The 7476-nt window shown below is 49.7% G+C and overlaps 1 long non-coding RNA gene across 1 annotated transcript; it reads left to right on the forward strand.

Annotated features, from left to right (window-relative positions):
• Nucleotides 1-5127: 5127 nt before the first annotated feature.
• Nucleotides 5128-6856, forward strand: LOC119466735. Its single transcript, XR_005195202.1, has 3 exons — nucleotides 5128-5400; nucleotides 5666-5918; nucleotides 6720-6856. It is a non-coding gene; the product is annotated as an uncharacterized LOC119466735 (long non-coding RNA).
• Nucleotides 6857-7476: the final 620 nt, after the last annotated feature.

A 7476-nucleotide genomic window follows, 5' to 3' on the forward strand; every position in this document is an offset into this window, starting at 1 on the left:
TCGCTGTGTTGGCCAGGCTATTCTTGAGCTCCTGACCTCAGGTGATTCACCCGCCTCAGCCTCCCAAAGTGCTAGGAATATAGGTGTGAGCCACTGCACCTGGCCTGTAACCATTTTTATGTGTACAGTTCAATGTTATTAAATACATTGAGAGTGCTATGCAGCCATCACTACTATCTGTCTTGAGACCTCATCACCTTGTAAAACAGAAACTCTGTACCCACTAAACGATAATTCCCCATTCTCTCTTCCCTTTGCCCCTGACGACCACCCTTCTACTTTTTGTCTCTATGAATTCGACTACTTTAGTACCTCCTAGAATTGGAACCACGCAGTATTTGTGGTTTTGTGGCTGGTTTCATTTAGCATAGTATTCTTAAGGTTCACTCATGAGGTATCGTGTTGCAGAATTCCCTTTCTTTTAAAGGCTGAATAATATGCCATTTCATGAATATACTACATTTTGTTTATCTATTCATCTATCAATGGACAAGTGAGCTGCTTTCATATTTTAGCTATCAAGAATAATGTTGTTATGAGGAAGTCTTCCTTCTCTTTTGGTGAATGATGTTAGCTGTCAGCTGGGGCCTTGACTGGATTTTGGGTCAGATACCTCTGTTGGTCTCTCCATGTGAACTCTCTGTACAAGCTAGTTGGGCTTCCTCACACCATGGCAGCTGGATTCTAGGAACCAGCATTGCTGGAGAGCCACTAGAAGCTGCATGGGTCTCTATGACAGTCTTGGAAATCACTTAGTGTCACTTATGCCACATTTTATCGGTGGAAGCAGTCCCAAGTGGGCTCAGATGGAACAGGATCGGAATTAGCCTCCTTCTCTTCATGGTAAGAGGCAAGGTTATATTGTAAGAAGAGCATGTGGAATGAGAAATATTGCTGCAGCCATTTTTGGAAACACAACCAACCACATCTTTGGAAAATCCATCTACCACATCCATAAAGTTAGAAAGATGAGAGGGATTGCCTCACATCCACTTCACAGAGTGAGATACTGAGGCTGCCAAAGTAATTGAACTGAAAAAGGGCCCTCAAAGCCCAATATCCATTCAATTTAGAGATTTCTTCTATAGTACTTCTGGGAGCTAATCATCCAGGCTCTGCTTGAATATCTATAGTGATGGGGAGATCATTACCTTACAAAGGGATCATTCCAATTGTTGCATGGTTGAGATTGTCAAAAAGTTCTTAGAGTGTGATAAAAACTGCTCCTCTGTAAGGCCCTTTCATTGGCTCTGATTTTGCCTCTGATGAATGAGGACCGGATAAGCTAGAAGGAAATGTTCACTCTTTAGTGCTAACCATGTGCCAGCCTGTGAGTGGGGGTTTCATGGCCATTTCATGGAGAACAAGCATGTTTCAGGCCCTCAGTGTTGATGGAGATGTCACTTTATCAACCTGAAGTCTTTCTCCTGTTCCTCAAAGACTGAATTTCCTGACTGCTCATCACCTTTGCCTGTGTTACAGTTTCTGAGAATCCCTAAAACATCATTTGGACATGATGCTCTAGTTTAACCTAGCTCATCTTTTAAATTTTATTTTTTAAAGAAGCCACATCAGGGTGTGGTGTGATAGCTCAAGCCTGTAATTCTAGCAGTTTGGGAGGCTGAAGCAGGAGCATCTCTTGAGGCCAGAGGTTTGAGCCCAGTCTGGCCAACATGGTGAAACCCCTGTCTCTACTAAAAATAGAAAAATTAGTTGGGCATGGTGATTCATGCCTGTAGTCCCAGCTACTTGGGGGGCTGAGAGGGAGGATTGCTTGAGTACAGGGGTTCGAGGCTGCAGTGAGCTGTGATTGCACTACCACACTCCAGCCTGGGCAACAGAGTGAGACACTGTCTCAAAAAAATCCCAAAAAAACTTATCACACAGGCTGGCTCATCTTAAACTCAAAGTCAGCTGAAACCCTCCCATCATTTTTTACTGTAATTGCTTCAGCCCTGGTCTCTCCCATTGGTCCAGGAATCTTGTCATCACAGCAGGACTAGGATGAGGATGAACATCCAGAGGTAAATTTTTGGCCCTGGAGGACTTCTGAGATTAAACGTATCTGAAGATTGGGACCTGTGGTCATGTCCAAGAAAAGGAAGGGGTCAGCTGCAGCTCTGGCTCTGCTGGATGGCAGTGGAGGCAGGACAAACAGCTTCATTCAGAGGCTGTGAGGATCACCAGCCACTCGCAGTACTTGGTACCTGTTCCCGTTTTGCTTGGGGAGGGGGACAAACCACACAGACAGGGAAGTACCATCATTGACAGGCTCAGCAGCTCAAGTGATTTGGCTGTGGCCTGGGAACAGCTAGATCCATGCAGACTATTCAGACTGACTCCCTGGCATGAGGGGTGAGGTCAGAGAGGGGACCATGGGGGAGGAAAGGATCAGAAAAGGCCACCACAGCCCTCTTTGTTCTGTGTCTCAGTGGGTTCTTGTTCATGTACATATACATAAAAAGAGGGTAGAATAATGTATTGATTTTAGGTAAATCCTCCTAAGTTGACATGTTCCCTGAACACAAGTCTGAAGGCTTTCTTTCGTTGTAAGAGACCAAAAACAAACTAAACTTAGAGTAAGCAAGAAAGAGAATGCATTGACTCACATTGCTGGGAAGGCCAAGCATGGAGTGAGCTTCAGGCTTGACTCTAAAAAGGCATTGGGATTTGTTGTCATTTGCACCTGTGATACCTTGGTTTCCTTCAGACAGCAGCAGCCATGCTGCTAGAAGCTCTGGGGTCCTAGCCTTACTATACACGATCCAAAAGGAGTGAAGAGCATATCTTTTTTGGACTCAATATACAAAATCCCAGAGAAGGACTCTGATTGGTCTGACATGGGTCACATGCCTATTCCTGGGCCAATTATTATTAGCAGGAAGGTGGGATAGAATGATTGGTCAGGCCTGGGTCATACGTCTTTCCCCATGTCCAGTGATTCCACAGGCACCTAAGGGCAAGAAACAGGACACCCAGACCTCAGGGGACAGGCAAGTCAGAAACGAAAGCTAAGCTGTCTTCTTGTGGTCTACCAGGGATCTCGTGTCAGCTTCTTTTTGCTTGCCTCCTCATTCTTCTGCTTTCCTGTGAACATAGCTTTGGCATTTTTTTCTTCCTCAGCATGTATGTACGTGGCTCAAAATGGCTACCCCAGCCCCAAACCCTATGTGACTTTCGACAACTCCACACCAACTGTGGCTGAGTTCAGATTTTCAAGGAAGACAGAATCCGATGAGTTCAGGGATAGGTGTTAAATACTGGACCCATCAGTTGTGGCAAGGGTTAGGGATTTGTAGTACAAACATGGCTTCGGAAGTCTTCCCCTTCAGCTGGCCTGTAGGGGCAGTTCGGTTGGAGAAGGGGCTGCGGGTGGGGCAGGAATTTTAGAACAAGATATCTTGCTGGTCCCAGGTGACCCAGAGAACGGCAAAGCATGGCACTATCCTGCCCTCAAGTTGCTTCAAGTCTAGCTGAGGAGGTGAGAGGCTCATCTGGGCCAGGGGTCATAGGACATCAGAGGAGGGCAAGGTCATTGTGGGCCAGGCCACGTGGAACAAGTTGCCTGGAGGCAGTGGGAGTGCAGCTGGCCTTTCCAGGTGGGCAGGAAGAAAGGGACATGACCCTGTGCCATGTGGAGGAGACGTGGCCTCAGCAGATGCTCTTTTCTTCACACCTGAGCTGGCCCTGCTGAAGAAATATGCAAATGCATTTGAAGTGCCCTGTCCATTAGGGAGCTTTTTCTCAGTGTATAAACACTGGTCTCCCTGTCTCACCCTGAGGCTTCTGTCTGACTTCTCAGAACACCCTCTGTCCCTGAATGACCACAGAGTGCCCCCCCAACCCCGCCGCTGCCGTCCACTCGCCGTCTGTGTGTGTGTGTGCGTGTGTTAGGTTATGGGAGTTTTTCATGGTGTTTTGGAAAGTCAAGGAGTTTCTTCTCTCCTCAAAAGCCAAGAATGGGAAAAAAAATCTCCAAGAAGAAAAGGAGGGAAAAATAACCCTTTGCATTTGGAGAATGTAAGGAGATGTGTAAGCACCCCAACGTGGAAACTTCTGTTCTCATGTTGCGGTCCAGGAAAGTTCTGGACTTGCCCAAATTCTCATGGCTGGGACTAGAACCCTGGCTTTGACCGCCAGCCCAGGGCTCTTCCCTGAGTCCTCAGGGGCACTGGGGACTGGGCCTGGCAGGGGCGGTGTGTGTGTGACAGGGGTGGGGGAAGGCGCCACCTTCACAAGGACGCAGTAGAGGCTCAGTCCTGCAAAGCGCAGCCCAGACCCAGTCCGGAGAGGATTTGAGGCTCCGGAGAGGAGCTAAGAGGTCACCAGCGTCTCCTTTGGGAAGCGGGGGAAAGTCCGTCCCACACGCCTTATCTGGGCAGATCTCATTTCCTGGTGGAGGAAAAGGAAGAGATCTTTGTGTTTCTCCGCTGTTTTTTCCCTTTCAGACAGACCAGGCATCAGATCTCGGTCATGTAAATCCGGCTGAAACGAAAGACGCCGAGGCGGAGGCTGGCACAAAGAAAAGGGTCCCTTGCCAAAGTCACACAGGAAGACACCCTAAAGACCTTCCCCTAAAGCGGAGGGCGGTCGGGGCTTTCCTGGAGCTCCCTTTCCCCAAGGGCCTGGCTTTCGACTTGTGATCCTAGTTCCACATGAGGTTTCATCTAAGTGATTGTATTATTATTATTTTTGCATGGGTGAAAAGCCACAGACTGTTAAGGCTGAACTGAACAGCCTGCACTGTTCCCACTCCGGTGTGGCCTCTCTTCACTGTTCAGGCACCGGCAGCCTCAGAACGGACGTGGCCCAGACCTCACTTGACCTCTGAGAGGCCCCGAAGGCAGTCGCCCGAGGGCAGGGGCAGGGGACAGGGCGGAGGGGGAGGACACGGAGCCGGGCAGGGAAGGGAGGGGAGGAGCAGGGAACGAGAGGAGGGGCGGCGGGGAGCCCGGAGAGAAAGAAAGAGGGGAGACCCGGGAGAGGAAGAGGGGGAGGCCCGGGAGGGCGCGCGGAGGGGGTGTCAGCGAGGGGCCGCCTGTCAGGGTTCTATCTGCGCGATGATTGATGCGGGCCCGGGTTTTTCTGTCAGCCTGTCACGGCGCAGGAATGTTTAATGTTCTCATTATTGGTTACGCTGTTGTGTATATTTCTCTGTCAGCACCGCGGACCCAGCTGAACTGGCAGAGCACTTCAAAGGCCTGCGGGTCATTCATCATCCCCATGACGCTCCGGCAAATGCTCAGCTTCAGCCCCGCGCCAGGGATTTGTTATGACTTGCGAGCCGCCTGACAGACAGGGCCGTGGCGGCCGGGAGGGGACGCGCGGGAGGCGGGCTCCGGGCCCTTCCTGTCACGCCGGGCCCACGACTCCGACTCGGACGGCAGGCGGCGGCGCGGGGTGGGCCCGCAGGGGCGACCCCCGGAGGGGTGGTGGGAGGAGGCAGGAGCGCGCCCCCTCGTGGGCCCGGGGCGCCCCACGCCTTTCCCTGCAGTCCCGCCTTCCTCCTCCCGGCGGGCGGCGGCCTCTCCCAAAGTTGTGCTGGAGACCCAGAGGTTTTGGGGGGGAAAAGCGAAACTTGCAACCGTCCAGGGCCAGGGAGGGGCGGGAGCGGGGAGCGGGGAGCGGGAGCAGGCGAGTATCGGAGCTTTGTTTCCTTTCCCAGGCCGTGACATGATTAATCGTTTTCTTCTGATCTAATTTTGGAACATGAAAAACAGCACATTTGTCTTGAAGAAAAATGATGTGCCGAACTGCGCAGATGGAAATTTCGAGCAATGAGAAAGATTAAAGTGAAACCCCACTCCTTAGACCTAATCATGAGTTGTAGATTATTCTGTCGGCCCAGCCAGATGGTAGCTCTGATTCCACAGCCCCTTCTTATATTAATGAATACTCGACTGTTATATTTGACTTAGGTAAGTGAAATGTCTATCAGAGCTAATGGACTGCCAGCCAGCATAACACATGTTGTACCGCTAAGGGTCCTTCTACATTTTTCATGTTTTATACTAATGTAGAACATTTTGTTTCCTACTGTTTTTCATCATTGTCACTGTTTGCTAAATATTTTCACATGGAAGGGGGGAGAGAGAGAGACAAAGTCAGGAGGAAAAAGAACCCCCCTCCAAACTTGTGTCCAAAGCTAATTTCCTCCCGTTGGGCTTGGCTATAACTCTACAAGTAAAACAGTCACCCCGAGCAATGCATACAGGAACTCAATAGTAACGTGATTAAGTTCCTAGTCAACAAGACTACACTCGACTGTATGTTAACAAACCTAATTATAGCTCCGGTCGTGATAAATTGGGCCAGGTCCCTGGCTGCACATCTCTGAGGTCATGTCTAGAAGAGCTGTTTGACCCTCTTGTCTCAGGAGAGAGAATTGTCCTGGAGAGGGGTCCCTGGCTCAGCGTGGTGGAGGGGCTGTTTTCTTCTTGACCTGGTTGTCCAGCGCCTGGGAGGGTGGGTGGATACCAGGAAGCATTTCAGAGCAGAAGGTCAGAGACGTGAGCAACTGGGCATTAGGCTTTGCTAGATGAGGATGGAAGGGCAGTAGCTTCTGAGCCATTGGCCCCTTTCATGTTGTGAGAGGCATCAGGATGCCTGAGGGAGAGCATGGTGTTTCTGCTTCACTGGTTCCATGAAGACCTTGGAGGGTGGTAGCTCACTCTCTCTGGGTCAAGTTGAGGGTGGCACAGACACTCCCCTTCCTCCAGCCTTCTCATCTGTAACTGGTGAATCCGGAAGAGATTGTTGTTCAAGAGGAAATCTTGTGTTACTCTTTATGAAGGACTCCAGCCTGGTGGGGATGAATGAGTCCTGAAGATGGAATCTGAAAGCTGTTTGGGCACAAGTAAGATGGAAGGGGTTGAGGAACATTTTCAAGGAATGATGTCTTGAGAGAAAAATAATAAGAAATCCACAGGTGGAGAAAAGATATCTAGATATGAAAACATGGGGCAGGGGAAGGGAGAGAGAAGAGAATGCAGAGAAAGAAATAGACATAGTGGAGAGGATGCGTAGGTACCAACAGAGGAGATGGTTCATGAACTCAGAGGAGAAACTCTCTTTGCCCCAGACAAAGTGCATTGCCTAAAAAGCCAGTTCGACCCCTGCTGAAAATTCTCTCCTGGCTGTGATTCTTGCAGGGGTCAGTTGAAATGTCTTGGCTGGGAATAGGTGACCCTCTCTCTGTCCCCAGCTTCTCTATCCAGCTTTATGTCTCACCTGTCCTCAACTGTGACTCTGCCCTTCTGCCACATGAACCTTCTTAGGGTCCCCAAGAATGCCAGCCTCTTTCAGAACAATGTAATTTTATCTGTGTTTATTTCTGTCTATCCTACTCTCTTATATTCTTTCTCTGGCAAACTCCTACTCATCCTTCAAGACCCAGCTCTCATGTCTCCTCCTCTGGGATATTTTCCTGACATTCCCAGGAGGCATTATTTATCCTCTGACTCCCATCCCTGACGC

Source organism: Cebus imitator, unplaced genomic scaffold (assembly GCF_001604975.1).
Source record: "Cebus imitator isolate Cc_AM_T3 unplaced genomic scaffold, Cebus_imitator-1.0 Scaffold11, whole genome shotgun sequence".
NCBI classification, from domain to species: domain Eukaryota; kingdom Metazoa; phylum Chordata; class Mammalia; order Primates; family Cebidae; genus Cebus; species Cebus imitator.